At 38.4% G+C, this 16,965-nt stretch overlaps 1 protein-coding gene across 1 annotated transcript in view; it reads left to right on the top strand.

Moving 5' to 3' along the window:
* Positions 1 to 16,965, top strand: part of POU6F2 (POU class 6 homeobox 2) — a 316,318-nt gene that overhangs the window by 243,414 nt on the left and 55,939 nt on the right. The gene's annotated exons all lie outside the window — the stretch shown is intronic.

Here is a 16,965-nt window from a genome sequence, read left to right as displayed (position 1 = left end):
GGGGGCGGGGGGAGGGCGGGGAGGGGGTGTCAGGATTTTCTGCAAGCTCCATTCCAGTGTAATCTTGCAGTGTACAACAGCTGCAGAAGACAGGATCACAACCAACCAGGGGTACTCTGTGAAGAACAATCACTAAGGAATAATCTAAGGATTAATTTTTAATTATTTTGTCAGAGGTTCATGTACTCATTTGTTAAAAACGTGGGCAAAATTACTAACACTTCCCTTACAACATGGAGTACATTCAGAACCTTGCCTTTATTGTGCAAGGGAAATGAGCGTGTGGTTAAGGGGAAATGTAATTTAAGCACCACAGCAGGTTTTCTGTACCATGGCCTAGGGCTCTTGCGCTTGCCCTGTGCAATACAGCGGTACTGAAGCTGGTGCAGAGGTCTGTCTTCATTAATGCTGTACCCAGGATAACTAGGTTGAATGAAGAGCAGGGAGAAGAGGACTACCATGTTAGCATAGTCAATAGTTTTTGTGGTCTGGGCAAGTGTTTCTGCACTGCTGTTCTTTACAGTTTGCTTTCATTATAAGAAGTCAGTATATACACCCAGAAACTCGTCACAGGTTCCCAAAGAGGCCCTGAATCTATCATACTGCTTTAGATGAAGAGATAGTCATGCTGTCATTTAACTTAATGATCATTTGACTTAAACCTTATATAGGGTAGTCCTATATAGTTAGGGCTCAGAGGTAAGCCCTTCATGCAGGTTCTTACCTCTCTCAGCTCAAATCTAAATCACTAAGTAACACATAGATACGCCCAAAGTCAGGCAGCAGGACTTGGTGTGCAGTGTGGCCAAAAACTGGGAAAACTGCAAAACTCCATTTGCAATGGGTCCTGGTACAAGGTACATGCCTTTGGTATGTGCCTTTGGTACGTGCCATCTAACTGAGCCACTTAAATGTATGCTCGGTTGCCCCCATGGTCAATAGAAAAAGAGTCCTCTCCAAAAGACAGCTCAGAAAAGAACCTTGTCTTGTAAGATCTGAATTACCCTCTAGGGCATCTCTTTCCTTTTACCAACTATAAAGACAATGAAGGGTGTTGTAACTTTAGTGTCTTAAAATAGGTGTTGGGGGTATTCCCAGACATAGACATAGAAAGAAGACAAAAGTGTGACTGCAGTGTGGGCTAATAGTATTCACATACAGGCCATTTTTATAACTTTGTGACAGAATATGGGCTTGAGAGGAGCATTATTGCAAGTCTTTTTCTCCTGTACTAATGTAAGGTATATCAGAATAGTTGTGACACTATTTTGTAAAACTAAAAAGAACACTAGTCAAAAAGACTGCATGTTCCTAAGATCATCACATGTAGATTAAAGGCTCATCTCTTATGCAGTGACTTATGTATGCCTATCATCTCTTCTCCTAGATCTTCTGCACAGCAGGACTGGTGTATAGGCTTCATGAGATGCAGAAAGATGACAGAAATACATAAGTGTTTTGATTTACCTATAGTCTTTTCTCTTCTATTCCTAATCTAGGATTTAGTGGTTTTATGATGTCTTGTGTTTCATGTGTCTGATTGAAAATAATTATTTTGGTAGTCATTCTTGTGATTCCACTTTTTTTATGTTTCAGCACTCATATGTTGATAAGTTAGAATTAGTTATTTCTCTTATTAGCTCAGCAGTGCTTTACTTCTGTAAATAAAATTCAAGACCTGTAACTTTCTTTATCCTTGGTGAGATTAATCTCTGTATACATTTTTTTACTTGTATTCTGCTTGGGTAATGGGAACATTTCAAAATGTATATATGACATATTTCTTGTTTTTCCTTTGATATAGTATATCACCTATATTAGATGGTAGCCTATATTAGGCTGATACTTGTTCATTAAAGCTTACGGAGCAATCCTGCATTTCATGTATTTTCTCTTGTGCATTTCTTATACACAAACACATGTGCACACACACTCAGAGTCATGGACTTCCAGGGCTCTGTTCTAAAAGCAACCAGTTTAACTGTGATTGCTTTTTTGTTTCTTTCTTACATTCTTTTTTCTCAGTTTTCCTTTTATGCCTGTTTTCTTTTGTAATTTGGCGTCAAGGACATTTTTGTACAGGTTTGGCAAATACGTTCCGTGTACAACATTGCTTTGGAGTTCCTTTCTTTTTATTGCTGCATGTTTGTTCTCTAATGCTGTAATTTGATTATTTGTCCATCTGTTTTTACTTTTTAAGTTTCTGGATTTACAGTGTTAGGGCTTAACTCTTACCTTACTTACATTAGTGTACGCAAAGAGCAGGCCCCCAGATGTACTAGGTTTTTCCAAGCTTTTACCCTTTTTTGGAGGTAAAGGGTAGCTCAAGAATAATTTGATTACACACATTTTTCCCAGTGCCTTTATTACTACATATCCGATCCAGGACATTTATAAAGAACAGCTAGTAAGCACTAGACATAATTCTCAGCTGCATGAGAAGAATCTTAACTTGAGATGCCCTTACAACGTCATCTGTTGAGTTCCCCTGAGTTCACCTCCAGTTTCAGTTCTGGCTAATTAATGTATTTTGAAGATTCAAAGGCACCCTGTACTCAGACTGCTCCATGGGATAGCATGCAGTAACATATGGTCTCTACTGACTCTACAGCTTCCTTCCCCAAGCAAAGAAGAGGTAGTGGCAAGGAAGCAAAAGTAGATCTTGGGTAGTAACAACACCCTGGAAGGGGGTGGGTTTGCTAGCATTTGAAAAAATATCTGCCCAGCAGTCACACTGGAAAAAAAAACCACAAACCAAACAAGAAAACAAATTGGGCCAATTAAGAGCTGTCCTTCCTGGGACAGGAGCCATCCCAAGACTCTGCTGGTGATGTGGGGAGCTGGCTGACACCAGGGCAGCTCCAGCTGGAGGCAAAACCATCTGTGTCCCAGATCATCAGTGACAGATGAGAGGCAGAACAAGAGCTTCCCAGTGCTTCCCACTGTATCATCAACCCTTCTTTTCTACAGCAGCCACTCGTACGGACAAGTGGATGAGGCCTTGCATCCATGGCTACTCATTTCTGCCCACTAACCTGGAGGCCAGTTAGTGCCAGTCATAAATAAGGGGCCTGTAGTACTCTGTAGTACAGCTCCCGTGGCTTGACATACAATTTTTCCCTCTGATTTTATTATCTTTAACAGCTATATGATGAGGGTCATTTATACAAGTGAGTCATCTTTTCTGCATAATAAGATACAGTGATAGGTCTAGAGCTCCACTAAGCATTATATGAGTTACGGTAATTCATTTTAAAATAGGACTTGATAAAAACAAGGTATCATATATGATATTTACAACAAGAGTGTGAATAAACAGAAAGCCAGAAGGAATGGTAAGATGCAGCGGGGATTTTCCCACCACTGCAGTGGCAAGTTGAGTAGTTGATTTATCTTACGAAAAGTGTCCAGAGCATTAATGGTACAATTAGTTTTTTCTAAAAAGTATGTATGTTGTCAAATAGCAACTTCAGAGAGAAGACAAGGCTTTCATTTATGCAGGGTGTTCTGATAATGTAAGCAAAGTTGAACCAGTTAATTTATAAACAGCAGGAGATCTGGACATATATACTATGCTGTCCTGGATCTACCATTTCCTTGTGTAAAGTCAGCCTTCACTTTGAAATAGCCCCTTGTAGTTATTGTTATCATTTACGTGCTTCTTAGTTAAAGACCTATATTTTGTGAGCAGCTTTGCTAGTCACTTAGATGTTCATTCATTTCTGTACCTCTGAGGAATTTTTTGGCCTCCATTAATATTACCTGTATATATATTATGGCAGTGGCTTAAGTGCCCAAATTACATAAATACTAGATAAATACATAAATCACTAGGTACTGTGCAGCAAACAGGAAAAAAATATTCCACTTGCAGATTTACCCTAACTAAGAAAATTGATTTTGATTTGGGTCTTGCCTTACTTTGGTGCATGTGCATATGTAATCCAGTCCTAATGGATTTTCAGGTGTGTTATCTAAAGAGAAAACAAACAAACAAACAGGATGAAAGAAAGGGAGTTTTATTATTCTCATTTTTCAGACAGGAAATTAAAGAAATGAAAATATATGGAAGAATTGGACCTCTAGTGAGATTTCTAGATCTCTACCCAGGGACCCTAATCACAATACTTCCTTCCTCCTCAGACATAATTATTACTATTTCTATCGCATATACTTTGGAAAGTTTTTCATGTTTCCACATGAAATACTAATTTTCTAACCCTGAACTTTCCTTTTAAGCAAAATCAATGAAAAGCTATTGTTGCTTTTACAGATGCCAGGGAGAATTATTACCATCATAAGCAACAATAAAAAAGATATTTTCACCCTCAGTAGATTGAATTACTGAGAAATAACCTTATAATTACTGTATAAAACACCCTGTTTTAGCACTGGTTTTAATATCCATAAAGTTCCTGATTTATTTTTCACAAGCCAGCATCAATGAGCTAAATTCTGCCTTGCTCTAAGCTGGTGCAATTATGCTGACCTCCGTGGGACTCCACCTGTTACACTGATGGCTTTTAAGAGGCACACTATTTTTGGGTGAATATTAGTTACAAACAAAGAGAGAGGTCTGATTTCACTGACATTAATTTAAATAAGCAGCATAATTTTCTTGAAATAAAAGGAAATATTTTGGACTTATAACAGCATATCTGCTTTAAATTAAGTCTTTGTCAGACCAGGGGGGAGAAGAAGTCTTCTGATATCGCCCAGTGTGGGATTCACCAGTGGAAATGTCAGGGAACCCTTGAGTGGTAGTGAACTTGCCAAATGGGCCCTTGTCCCTCTCCCCTTGAGGATCTTGGCAGATGCCTTAGCAACCTGCAGTGCTCAGCTGTCTCATGGCCTTCAGGCGAGAGAAAGGAAATCCCCCCACAGTACTCTCACATTTCTCTCTTGCAGCTACAACCAAAAACATGGCTCCTGAACCAGCACAAAAGTAACAACTTCTGGTTTAGTTTAAGCTGTTGGTCTTGTTTGCCTCTTCTAGCTGGCTGATGTTCACCAGGTCTTCTGCAATTCAGAGCCCTTGTCTGTCTCTTTGAGGTGAAACTAAGGGGACTGTTACCTGCCTGTTGATTGCTGCTGTTGAGAGAGGAAACAATTCAATGCAGAATGACTGCACCCTCGTTTTGTGTTCAATTAGTACTTACTTAAAACTAGGCCATCCCTTTTCTGTTTGTGTCTTTTCTCCTGACATGGCAAGAAACCATGCGAGTGCCCTTTGTGAAACTCTTTTCAAAGGGGTATATTCAGCTTTAAGTTTGGAAAATAAACAGCACATACCTCACGTTTTATAGGGACTGTTTGTTTTATTGCATGCACAATATGGATGTGGTAGGTGCAGTGAAAGAGTCCTGTCTCAGTTGCACTCAGGCTGGGTTCATCACAGTTTGTTGGAGGTGCATTAGAACAACAGCATTGTCTGACTGGGTTGCCTGCAGAATCATTTTTGAGCCTTGGCTTTCCCCTTTTACTGACAGCATTACCAGTAGCACCCACCAGTACCAGTGGCTGCAAAGAGGTCTGCAGGCTGCACCTGCAGTTATATATACCTTTCTGAAGGTATATTGAATATATACCTTTCTGAAGGTATATTTTGGCAAATAGTTAGGAACATATGTTCCTCCCACCCCAAAATGGGTGAGATTAGGAAAAAAGCACATAAGAATGATTTCTTTGAAATGAAGTATTTTCACTCAATTTATAAAACAGCCATCTATGAGGGTGATCCATTTTACATTTCCTTTCAAGAAATCATTTTGGTCTGAACTAAATGTTTCATGTGACCTAAAATTTATTTCTTTTCCATTTTTTTTCACTCCAGGTCTGCCTGAACTGTGTTTTATTATTGTTTTGAAGTGGGGTTTTTTGAGGGGGTGAGTAGGGTGTTTTGAGGGAATTTTTCAGTCTGCAAACAGAAAAATCCATTAGTTTCACAGCTGTAGGTGTAAATGTTTTGACTTCTGACTTCAGTGGACAGCTTCTCTAGTTTATAGTGGCACAGATGCAAAAAAAAAAAAAAAGAAAAAAAATGCGGCCTTTGGTGAGAATATTTGGTTTAAATAAAATACCAGTTAATTAGCTAATTATATTGCAAATGAGAGTATCGTTCCCCCTTTATTTCAGATTTGAAGCCTATAAGAAACTGAACGGGCTGATTCTGACAGTAGCTACCTCTGTTTCAACCAATTGCAACTCTGCTGACCTCATTAAAAGTACACCAGATTTATATCTTGGTGGAGAGAAATCAGAATCAGACCAAGAACCTGGAACTTATTTTTAGCACAAAAAAACCCCCTTGTTTTGTAAAGCACAAGAATTGCTACAGGGCCCATAAATATTTTGTGAATCTGGTCAACAGATAAAAGTAGAAAATACTTAGAACATAAAGAAATTCATCTGTCTGTCTATTGACAGTGCCTTATGGAAGAACAAGAGTCTAGGTACAATAAGGCAATAATGAATTTAATGAAAAAGCTACAGACATTCAGGTTGTAAGCTGAGCTGCTGTTGAAAAAGATAGTACATATTTTTGCCCGTATAGCAAAATTCCTTGGCTGAATGTCTAGCAGTAGATTTCTATTGATAATAAATATGGAGGAAATTATTTATTGTAAATGATAATTAGAGTTTCCCCAGGCTATGCATTCAGCCAGTAGCAGATACTGAATAATAACATAGGCATTATTTCTGACATTCTGCCTCCATGCAAAAAAAAAAAGAGGATGATAGGAGCTAAACCTTACCATGACTTTTGTTTAAAATACAGTAGTATCAGCATAGGGGTAAATGAATATTTGCATGTGATTTTATGTAATGACATGCATAATGTGGAGTGTAAGTCACACCCCATCTTTATCTGTGAAGTAGAAAAATGACAGTCACAAGAACATGCTAACGCAAACTCTCTTGAGTTTACTTAGGACTGCATTAGGACTTGCATGCAGGCTAACTTTAAGCAGTCTGCAGGATCTCAGCCTCAGATTTTAACCAATTTGGAATTGATCCTTGCAGCAAAAAAAAAAAATCTTCAGTTTATACTTGCAGTCATCACTCACATTCAGCTAACAGCAGTTCTTCTGTTACCTCAAGCAATATGGAGCTATGCTTTTGTTATAAGAGGATCTCAGTTTCATATACCCTCTTGCCATCAATTTATAGTGACTAGCACAGTGGCAATTGCAAAGACCTCAGAAACAATACATTCCTAGCCTATATGTTTTTAATTATATTTCCAAGTTTCATTTGCTGTTGGCAAGTTGACGTTATTTTGATTTTGCTGAGGTGAAATATATGAGTTTCAAATACAGCTTTGAAATTGATTAGGAATTAATATGGCAACATTACAGACAGAGTAGATTTACTGCTGCTTTTGCAGCTCTGTGTGAACTCCCATATGGAAAACCTATTGTGACCAGATCCAGAATGACATTGAGCAAAGTGGCTGAGACTGAAGATAAGAGATCAGAGAAAAGGAATCAAATAGGTAAAAGCAGAAGGAGAGTCTGTCATGGCAAAAAAAAATTATACCCACCCCCCCAAAAAATCCAGGGAGGAGTCACATGAAAGGTGGGACAAGGCTGGATTATGAAAAAAATAATAATTAAAACAAATAAAAGAAAATAAAAACGCTTTCAAGGCAATCAGTAAATTTAAAATAACTGGTAAATGTTCTGTACACCTCTCAGAGGACCATTAGCAGAATTAAACCTGGGATCATTTAGCTGCTGCTGCCCCATGCAGCACGCATAAGCACATCTAGGGCAGGATTTGCAGCTCATTTTTAGGAGCAGGTTTCTTGCTGACACCAAGTGAGATGGAAGTGCCTGGGAGGAGAGAGGGTTCTCAGTGGAAATGTTTCATATGTGGCTGCATTACACTATTAACCCTTCTGTCTTTCCTCTTCTGTAGGAGCTGCACTGAGGGCACAATTTTTGGCATGTTAAATAGAGCCAAAATGTATACGTAACTTTATGTATAGAGCAGGACTGCTGGTGAAAGAGAATAGCGGGTGTGTGTATGCATAAACAGTGGCTTTAAAGTGCTGTAGGCAGTCCTGTGTTAGCTAGTGGCTTCTTTCATGTTTACAGTCAAATTATGCCTTCCAAAGGTGAATGTGGCAGGAGGTTGCTACCATCTGAGATGCAATATGCTCACATCGTGCTGGTGCAAGGAGGGGGAGCGCAGGCTCCTAAGTGTTCACTGCTCTATCTTTAGAAAAGGAGGAGCTGCAGTAACCTCCCCATTGACACACGGACAGCAAACAGTTGAACAAAGTCACATTCCCAGTCCACCACTGGGCACTCAGAACTGTACTAAAGTAATAAAATAGTGCCCCAAGGAAAGTGTTAGCAGTATCCTGCTTAGGGACCCCAGCAGCCTTTTTTGCATGCCCTCTCCCCTCACACAGACTTTCACTCAGGTTTCTTGTTTTAGAAGCCATCACTCACCCCTTATATTTATTTTATTAGAAATATGGTTTTGACTTCAAGATTTTCAAACTAAATGCTTCCTTCAACTTTTTTCACACTTCTCAAATCTCACTTTGTATACTGAGATTTCAGCAAAAGTCAAATGTCTAACTAAAAAATAGTGTCTCAACTGATTTGATATCTCATATATTCTCCATGAAACTTGGAAAATAGAGATACATGATATCAAACACATGATATCAGTTATGGTGTTTATGTTATTTTGACTTTTGGGCGAAGTAACGTAACCGCAGAGGATTAAATCCTTTCAGCTTTCTAGATACCTGGATTCAGAAGCAGATTTGGATTTTGGACTGACCTGTATCTTTGCTAGCAATCTTTCCACCACACTCAGGAGTCACCTGTATCGTTCTTCAACTTTGTATCAGATTGGTGCATCTAGTTAAGGTCAAGTTTGGAGCTGCAAGCAATGAAAAGAAAAATATTCCACCTAGTTCCAGTTTTACATCTCATCTTGTTCACATTCAAGTCAATGAGACTTCAATGTAAGCACTTAGCTTACACGGAAGCAGACCTATTTGGTGATGCAATTACATTACAAATAAATGGAAGTATCCAGATATATTTCCAGCTTCAAAAATGAGGATCTTTGCAGAGCAGCTGGCTTAGAATTTTTAAAGAAGCCTTACATATGTTCTGAGTCAGCAATGTGTCCCTAAGTATTAAGTAGGATTTATTCTTCAAAGGGCAAAAGAGAACATCTGTACCTAAAAGTCTGATTTTTAATATGAATATTCAAATAAACAATTCCAGGCATGTATACTAAGATTGCATATTGTACTGTAAAACAAGACTGTTCCAGAAATATTTTCTCAAACACCCAACATGAAGTGTCATATTATCATGGTGTGACCTCATATTGCATTTTTAACATTTATATATGCAAATGGTCATATTTACATGTGCACATGCCATTCACACATTCAAATTAAAGGCAAATAAATGTTTTAGATTAAGGAGATTAATTTGGTGTGTCTCACGGTTGACACACTTTCTACAGAGGCTAGATCACTGAGACCCAAGAGCTGGGCTCTTATCCGAGAAGACAGATGGCAATTTCCTTTTGATAAGAGTTCATTTTTTTAGCAGCAAGGGAGCCCTGAAGTAACCATTTTTCTTGTGGGGAAAGCATCTTTCAGAAGCCAGATAAATCATTCTAAAATAGACAAACACAGGAACCGAGGAACTAATCAACCTGAAATGAGCTGAGATGCGGCCCCTTTCAGAAAGTTTAGGAGGTGCTCTTTGCTTTCATTCTTGCTGCACATGGGAGCAACTTTGGAAAATTAGAGAATATAGATGATTTTTTCAGGACTCATTCCTCTTTTATGAGCACCAATACAATTTATGATTAGTAGCGATGCAAAATTTCACCAAGTCAGATGAGGTAGTTCGTTTGCAATGTGTTTACATCATGTATAAAACAAACAGTTGTAGATATTTCAAAGACTGCAGAAACATAAAGGTGACTAACCAGATTAATCCGGGATGGCTTTGTTTAATTAAAATCTGAAACAGTGTGTGCCAGCTTTATACGGATCTGGAACATTTTGCACTTGTAGCTTATAAATGTAGACAGCCAGGAACCCACAGGACTAGAGTCTGTGGGTAGCATGCAAGTACTGACCTGCTGCTAAAGGAGTCAGTCAGCTACTCTTCGTAGTTATTTATATTTAAATATATTAAATACATTTAAATATAAGCAATCTTCTTTTTGGTAAACATATAAGACCCAGCCTCAGACACACTGACACCTTCTATTTAATTTATCTTGTAGGATTAGACCCAAACAGGGATCCCTTTCCTCCAGTTTCCTTTCCTCTCTTTTCTATCTGTCACTAACAGCAGAAACGAAAATGGCTAGGGTGGTTTCCGCTCACTCCTTGCCTGTGTCCTAATGTGTTCTTCATTATTCATGTCTCCAGTAGTTTAATCCCAGAGATCTGGGACTGATGTCTGCTCTTTATTTGCTTTGCCATGGCTCTTTTAAAAATACACCTTTTTTTATTTTGTAAATTGTTATCGTCCTTTTTTAGACTGGTTCATATTTGACCAGCAGCACCTTGTTTACAAAGATGATGTGAGAAATTTTGTGCATCCTCCTCTATCCGTGTCATAGCAAGGCGTACATGAGTGCTTCCATCACCTCGGGTTGTGTCACTTTGCATTGAATCAAGTCATGTCGCATCAGTGATACCACTATCAGTACTTATTCCTGATAGAAAATTCAGCATAGATTTAGACAGCAAATAGCTCAGCCACAATAAATGTATATAATGAGCAGATTAAGTATCTGTGAGAACCAGATATTTTAAGTGTCCCTGGCAAGTCAGTGCTTTCAGATACTCCAATATCCTTGTCCCTACATTGTATTCTGCACATAAATATCTGATATATGTGCATAAACTGAAATGCCTGTCTAAGGAGCCTGTTTGGAACTCTTAACATCTACAACCATTTGCAAATATAGACCTGTGCAGTTTTGAAATGACCAGACATTACTGGATGGGTCTGGATATTGTAACTACATAGTACAGTTTATAGGTTGGTCACATCCTGGCACTGTACAAATAACAAATGTTGACAGATTTTTTTTTTCCATAATTTGGGATTTGCTTCAAACATTTGCCTGCTGGGGCATGTTTTCAAGGAGTTATGCATGATTAGGCTCTGTGACAGCCATTTTATTAGACAATTTACCCTGTTGTTCATTTATAAAAGTTAAAATGTTGTAATTATCCTATTACATAAACTAAAAAGAAGGGAGGGGAGGGTCAAAAAAAAAAAAACAACCTCTAACAGATATCTCAACCATACAGGGCCTCCACAATGTTTGATCATAGTATCTTTTTGGATAAAATTAACTTCTTTTGTTTCATGTTACCTATGTATTCCCTCTTGGCTTTCTTGGGATCTGTGTGTTCACAGCTTTTTTGAAAATTTGACTTATTTTTTTCTTAAAACTAAAAAATAAATTAAACCAGCAGAGCTCAGGCAGACATAGCTGAGAAATTTGGCTGCAAAATTCTATATAAATGCTAAGTGGTCTCCTTATTGTTGATTATTACAAACATTTATTTGGCACTCATCCCTGTGGTATCTAGGTGCTTTCCCAGGATTAAGTTGAAGCAGTCTTCCCAGTGTCTTTTTTAAAATTCCTTCAGGGATTTTGAGATTTGATATAGGTCCATGGGAGCTATCAACTGGTACAAGGTATATATGCATATTGAAGATAATTAGGAATATAAACATTAATACTACATAAAGAATTTGCCAGAAGAGCCACGAGGGACTTCCAGGGAAACTGTACTTCTGCATTAATTCGTTTATGTTTAGAAACCAAGCATATGGGTATCTAGGCTGGAATGCTCTGCTTCTATGTCTTCAAGGTATTGAAGGCACTTTCATATTGTCTTTTTTTAGATAAAGTCTGCAGTTACTTGAGTGGGATGGTGTGGTGGGTTAGCTTTGGCTAACAGCCAAGTGCCCATCCAGCCACTCACTCACTGCCTCAGTGGGATGAAGGACAAAACAGAATGAGAAAGTTCACAGGTCAAAATAGAGAGACTGTTTACCAATCACTGTTGCAGGCAAAAGAGACTCAACTTCGGGATAATTAATTTATTGCAAATTAAAATGGATTCAGGTAGCGAGAAACAAATATTAAACCAACATCTTCCCCCCTTCCCCTCTCCCCTGCCTCAACTTCACTCCTTCACTCCTGACTCCTCTACCCACCCCAGTGGGCATGGGGGGCTATGGTCAGTCCAGAACAGTTCCTCTCTGCTGTTCCTTCCTCTTTACACTTTTCCCCTGCTGTTGCATTGGCTCTCCATGGATCACAGTTCTCATCAGGAAATATCCGTCTGCTCCAGTGTGGGATCGTCCAAGGGCTACAGTGGGAATACCTGCTCTACTGCGGAGAACCTTCTCCTTTCTGTGACTGTGGTGTTCTCTCTGTTATTTTCACTCTATTTTTCCCCTTCCTTCTCTGCAGCTCCCCCACTATCAAAACCTTGCCATCTACACCCAATACAGATAATAGTGCTGGTCGCAGTAATGAAGAAGGTGTCAGAATATCTTCAGAAGCCTGTGCTCAGTTTGGAACAGTCTTTTTCCCTTAAGGCCAAGTGACTACTACCCAGAATCTGTGAATGATGAGCCACTGTGAAGAAAAATGGGAATAAAACCCACTAGATTTTAATGTGTAATTCTCTCATAATCTAAATAAAGATAAAATTCACATAGATTCTCAGTTAAAAATTCTTACAAAAGCAAATGCCATGCTAATAAAAATTTAATTTCTATGATAATTTTTCACACAGTCTGGACAGAAAAGAAAAATGTCATGTGTTTCTGATTGAGAGCAATTGCTGATTTCTTCTCAACTTTTAGAGTTATTTAAATCAAAGGATTTTTCTGTTTTCCCTTGAAAAGCATTGGTTTAGGCAAACACTCTCAGTAGTTGATCTGTAGCTGATCTTGTAGCGTGATGCTCTCTACAGAAAGGATTGTCTGAGAATATGAGAGACTGAGGATCTGTCAGTCCCTAATCAAATATACTGCTTTTCTGCACTAATTTAATCTCTAGAAGATATCGAGAAGTGTGATTTTTTTTTTAACAGCCTTGCTAAAAAACACTGATACTATTTTGTAAAATGAAGTTGTGCCTGCTGTTACTCCACAATATGTCCCTCCATTCTCCATTGCTGCATTCAGATAGTATATCTTCACCCTTAGCCTCTCCCACAAGTCCTTTAGAAAACACACAAGATAACTTTATTCTTATACTGGCAGTACATAAAGTGACCTTACCTTTTGGGTTACAGGCCCGTTTTTTTCATATGATGCTCTGGCATCCTGAAACGTCTTGGCTTTTCATTTCATCAGTCAAACCATTTGGCTTTATGTTTGTTGAATGAGTGATATTGTAATGAGTAAAACTGGCTCTTTGATTTCCAGACCGGGGGAATGAAAGTTCAGTAGGATATGCCCTTTACAGAGAAAAGTAAAATTACTATGTAGACTATCAAATCCAATCTTGTATTCAACAATACACAAGCGCTTGATCAGTTTCTCACAGCAAGTTCACTGAGATACTAAGTTAGCTTTGGGAAAAAAAGAGAGGAAGAGGGTATTCTTCCAAAAGAAAAAAGTATTTGTGGCTGTCAAGGAAGCTGCTTGCAGCATTGACTCTGCCACACTTTTCTTGAAATTGTGCTTTTTGAAGACTATTTCTTAACCCTAGAAACTCTCACTTCACATGTCACAGTTTTAGGATCTTTTAAGTAGTGCCTCTTTCATCCCCCATCATTTTACAGGTTAGTTTTATTTGTGTGAGTTCTGTTTGCTGCAGTGGAATGGCTCCTGCTTTACACTGAGTTAGAGCAGAACTGCTTTCATATGCTTTTCCTTTAAAACTTCAGCTTTGGGAAGTCAGAAGAACGTACTGAAGCTACTCAGTTATTACAGCATTCTTGCTCATAAAGTTTGCTTCCCCATATAATCATGTCATTAGCAGAGGCATCCTAAAGCAGTCTGGCTTGTCACTTTAAACTAAAATCCCTATTACCTGCTGTTATGCTTGGTGTTTTGAGTGGGAGCAGAAGTTTGGGCACTGGCATTGACAGCTCCAAAGGTTTCAGCCTTCCAAATTAAATAATTGTTTAAATACAGACACAAAAATGGAAGAGCCCTTTGTGGGATCTTTCATAATATATTTCTAGTATTTCCAGTAAGTGTTCTCAGGGATCCAGCCTGCACTGAGAAATGGCATAAACCTCTCAAGTCAAAGATTTTATTTTTAAAATAAAAGCAAGATATAATGTGTTAGAAGTTACCTTGGTATCCAGACATAATGAAATGAGGTGTATTTCTCCATCCCCAATTTGCACATGATATAAAAGGGGTCAGTTTAACAGAGTGTAACTTGCAGTCAACAGCTTCCCAAAGCACTCAAAAAAATGTATCTTCTCATTTTTAATCAGATTTATGAATAGATAGGGATGTTTTTATATGCACTTGGAAGTCTCTTACCCTGCAAGTTGGCCCATTCACTGTGATTTTTCTTGGAACATGGTACTACCCAGGGTACCTATGCATATCATAGCCTCTGCCATCATTTTTAATAAGTAGCTTATCTCTGTGATGCAACTAAAAGCAATCCTGAGTGTCTCCAGGGTTTGTTGTAATTAAATTTTATTGTTGTATTTGAAAATGTACAGTTTTTGAAAACTGGAGCAAGAAAAAATGGAAAGAAGATTCTAGGTGATAGTCTGGTTTTTTAGAAGGTTTTAACCCTTTGTAGTTTCCAGACTCACCAGCTTACTTATGCTCCCCAAGCAACTGTTCCTACACGCAACTGAAGCCATAAACTATAGCAGCTAGTGTAGTTTATTAGCTGATGTCAGGTAACCATGCAAAGATTATAATTTATACCTGCAGTCAGATGCTGTAGGATCATAGGTGCAGTAATTTGTGGGTGCCTAATAAGATTGTAGAAGGCCTTTTCTGAAAGTCTTACACTTTTGCTGCTGCCCCTTTCTTCTCCAAGTATTTACAGCTACAAGGGAATTACTCCAAGTCCCAGTGCTGCCCATTAAGTGCTGTGGAGAAAAGCAGGTTTACCAGCTTCTGATCTGGACAATAAAGAAATGTCACTGGTTTGAGCAGAAAACTGACAAGTTTATCTATTCTCTTATCTGGCATTGTACTACTGTGCTCAGGCACCACCACCCAAGTCACTGAGGAGTGCATGAAGCTACATTTGGGCTCCCACCTTGTGCAGTCAGCAGATCTGCTTGCACTCTGCATTCAGGGACTAAGCTTTACCTTGGTCATTTTGCCCTTCTCCGCTCTCTTCACAGCTCATCAAGACTGCTAATGAAGCAGTCCTTGCAAGTTCCCCCTTTGTGTTTTATTCCTGCTTGGTTTTCTTGCCATGAGATGCCATTGACTGGTTTTGGAGATTAATATAACAGTTTTTTCCAAATCAAAATATTTCCTCCAACAATGCCATCTTTTCTGTCCAACATTGCTACTAATCTTTATTTAGTTATTTACTTTACAATTTCTAGAGGGATTGGATGTGCCCAAGGCGCCCCTTTAGGCAACACTTTATATCAAGGTTCCATTTATAAATACTTCATGAAGGGCTAATGAATGATTAATAGATGTTTTAATGTATGACCAATCAATTGTTGTAGATTTCGCAACATCTAACAGACAAGTAGGTTTCTTATAAGCATGGATTATAACCATATCTGACATCTTCTACTGATGGGCTTCTGAACATCTATAACATACACACTACTCATATCTGTAACATGCTTAAAACATCTACTAATCACTGATTAATTTTTTATAACCTATTTTGAAGCAGAGCCTGTCTGTAGAGTACACCCCTTACTGGTGCCTGCGAATCTCCATTTCTATAGGACTGATAATTTACTCATCATCTAAGGACTTAGAACTCCAACTAATTTCAGCTCAAACATTAAGCTTTTCTGAGTTAGCTTCAGCATTTTCACCTCAGCCTAGGAAAAAATGTCTTTGCTGTCCCAAGACTTTTTTCCTTCTCAACTATTTCTGGCTATTTTACCCTGCTAATGCTCATTTTGCAAGCTCTGCTAAAGTGCAACGATTCTTAGGGGGCAAACCCACTCTAAAATACATTTTCAACCTGTTGAACTCTTTTTGTTTGACTGTTCTCAGGACAGCTGCCCCAGTGATGACAGTTCCCAGCATTTCTTTTTAAATTTATTTTTTACCATCATCCTCAAGTGCTCGGTTCAAAGTTTGTCCGTTCTCAGAAAAGGATGAGAAGGTATAAACTTCACAATAATCTGGTGAACAAGCCATCTCCCAGAGGACATTTGATTCTGACAGAGGAACACAAATTTTGTATGTTTGATAAGCCCAAGTGTTGACAGGAGTGTTCCTCTGTGGGATTCCCATAGTTTCCTATGGTGAAATCCATGACCGTGCTCTATGCTTTATATGGAGCACGCAGGTAGAACCAACTGCAGTACTTCCTGAAAATTAGAGTCCTGCAATTAATGATTAGCAGTTGAGAAGCACTATGTTGCTTAGTATCATATTTTGCAAATGAATTTTGAATTTTTAGTCAATTTCTACTGAACTTAATCACAGGGTTGAGTCCTCTACCATGATTTATCTAGACGTTGAGACCAATTTTTGGTGATATAAATTAAAAGGATCTGCAGGTTTTTCTCATTTCTGGGGTAATTGGTAAAATAGTCTCTGTTCTGAATATCCCCAAGTAAATATCTTACTCTCATTCAAATCAATTGCTAATCTTTCACTGATTGCTGTTTACAGCAGGATTAGGCTGCTACACCTGTGGCATAAGCACACTGAACCCAAAGAAACACATTAAACATAACTCAAAAAAAAAAAAAAAAGGGAATAAAGGGTAAGAAAAGAGAGTTTTATTCTTCAATAT

The sequence above is a fragment of the Egretta garzetta genome, unplaced genomic scaffold (assembly GCF_000687185.1).
Source record: "Egretta garzetta isolate BGI_Z169 unplaced genomic scaffold, ASM68718v1 scaffold127, whole genome shotgun sequence".
In the NCBI taxonomy this organism is placed as follows: Eukaryota; Metazoa; Chordata; class Aves; order Pelecaniformes; family Ardeidae; genus Egretta; species Egretta garzetta.
Note: the sequence above shows the minus strand (reverse complement) of the source record. Positions and strands in the feature narration are given on the sequence as shown.